The sequence below is a fragment of the Henckelia pumila genome, unplaced genomic scaffold (assembly GCF_033568475.1).
Source record: "Henckelia pumila isolate YLH828 unplaced genomic scaffold, ASM3356847v2 CTG_429, whole genome shotgun sequence".
NCBI classification, from domain to species: Eukaryota; Viridiplantae; Streptophyta; class Magnoliopsida; order Lamiales; family Gesneriaceae; genus Henckelia; species Henckelia pumila.
In genome coordinates this window covers 3,581,892-3,584,222 of record NW_027331826.1, presented here as the reverse complement: position 1 = coordinate 3,584,222, position 2,331 = coordinate 3,581,892, and the positions used below count along the sequence as shown (strand labels likewise).

Below are 2,331 nucleotides of genomic sequence, written 5' to 3'. Positions count from 1 at the left end.
GGACTAATGGTGTACAACCAAAACCGCGGACTATATCCACTCGATAAGTGATAACCACTTGGAAAGTCCGGATAGGGTAGTTCGATCATTCATCATATGAATATCCATTTGCATGCTTCGAACATCTCTATGTTCCTTACCAATGAAACGTGGTACTCTGCATCGCAAATGCTAGTCTCAAACTCGAGCGATCCTTATCCTTATTATCAGACGGCTCAATCGACTAGGAACAGTTTAGAATATACAGTGACTATAAGATGTGTTTCATGATAGACATCCCCATGTTCTACCACATCTTACATACACTATAGTATATTCAAGGTCTTTATCAAAACAACTGTGAGGCCCGGTTACTCTAATTACATTTAATTATCATACAAACAAGTAATTAGAAGTCAAAGCAGCGGAAAAACGATTTAAAATAAATTTTGGGCCTATAAAAATTTCGGCATGACCTCCCCGTAAGTAGGACATCCCAAAATACACAGACAACAGTTTATTTAAAATAACTAAAACTAGGACCTCAACAAACTTAAACATCACACAACCATGTGCCGGCCAGGCACGAAAACAAATTAAAACAGTTAACACATACATGAGCCGACAAGGCTCGATAACAATTTAAAACATAGCAGGAACTCTCAAATACAACACAAATACATCGGGGCATCTCCCCGGAGAATATAAAAAAATGACTCTAACATAATACATAATATAACTCCGATAATACATAATATAACTGGGAGACAAGACATGATCCAACCTCCTCAACGAGCTCCGCCAGCGGACCCTCCGCCTGGTGCTGAAAAGTCACTTGGGTAGCCTACCATGGTGCCAAACAGCAGCCACAGTAGCCCCCCCAGAATTAACTGAGGTTAGGATTATGGTATGAAACAGTTAGGCAACAACAACAAAACATATAAACTATGCATAAACACATTATAAAATGTAGTATGCAATGCATGAACTGGGCTCAAAGTAAACGGGATAACAGGAGCCAACAAACAGTACGATAACAACTGGAACAATGCTCGAGCTAGAACACAGGGGAGCTACATCGTCATGTAACTAAAACGCCCTGCCAAGTATGCGAGGTATGTCGTGCTGTGTGAAATCAAACACCCACGACTCGGCCTCCATACAGCTGATATCGATACAACAGATAGGCACAATAACGAACAACATACGATGTCAAGATTCCAATTGCATATCACACAGAAAATGCATCAAGGAATAGACAATCATAATTTCGGTCTCAGGGATACTAGGCATAAAAAGCCACCAGCTGATTCCCGAAATAACAATATGTGTGCCCAGAGTACAATACAATATGATAACGGGTAACAAGAATGATAGGGCTCAACGTGTGATGTAGTGAATATCATGCCCTATTCTAAATGCCACAAAATATATCAAATAATTTAACATATAAACAATGAGGCATTTAAATTCACATAATCCATATAGTTCACGTAATCAACATAATATCGGCAAAACAATATTTATATTTTTACCGTTGTATGTTACCAACCGTAACATACCTATACCAATTCAAACGAAGGTCCTCAACTCTAATTCCCAAAGTTTCGGCCTACAACACAATTAATATTCCAATATATATCAAAACGATGCGATATAACCAACTAATTCAAATTAAATCCAAGAGGGTAAAATCCCAAAGTCGACAGCCTGTTATACCTCGACTAAACCAGCTGGAATTTGGGTTTAAAAGCTTCAATATTCGAAGCTAGACTGATCTGGAACCGAACAAATATTGTATCACGGCGGTGACACGGCGGCAGCTCGCCGGAGGACCCAAAACGCAACTGAAACGAGTCGAAATGGTGAGCTAGCATTTGGACATGAACTAGGTTCCGAGTCCTACAGTTACTAAGCTTAAAAGGACTGAAACTTACCAGGAATTAGTCCGAGAAGAACCCACGAAGAACAGATCACGAACAGAGCTTCGGCATTGCACAGAAGCAGGTCACGAACTGGAATCGATTTGGGTTCAAATGGGCATCAAATTCAGAGATTCTTAGCTTGAATCGAAGCCACGGATGTAAGGAAGAAAACCCAACAAACGAATCGAATTTTGGACTCCGGACGAGAACGTTATGAGCGAAATACGCAGGCTGCACAGTTGGTGACGGGAGTGACGGGATTTGGGGTTAGGGATGAACTTTCTTTTCTCTTTCTTCCTTTTGTTTTATGCGTGTATATGTATATATGTAAGGGTGTGTGTTTGCCTCTATTTAATTATTATTTGGGCAACTTGACACAGTCCAGATATTTTAACGCTCGTGTATTATTTTAGCTCTAATATGTATT

At 39.8% G+C, this 2,331-nt stretch overlaps 1 long non-coding RNA gene across 1 annotated transcript; it reads right to left on the bottom strand.

The window, feature by feature from the left end:
• Window positions 1-697: 697 nt before the first annotated feature.
• LOC140871163 (uncharacterized) lies at window positions 698-2,092 on the bottom strand. Its single transcript, XR_012147631.1, has 4 exons — window positions 1,917-2,092; window positions 1,699-1,826; window positions 1,542-1,591; window positions 698-823 (listed from the first exon to the last, which is right to left on the bottom strand). It is a non-coding gene; the product is annotated as an uncharacterized lncRNA (long non-coding RNA).
• Between the last annotated feature and the right edge of the window lie 239 nt (window positions 2,093-2,331).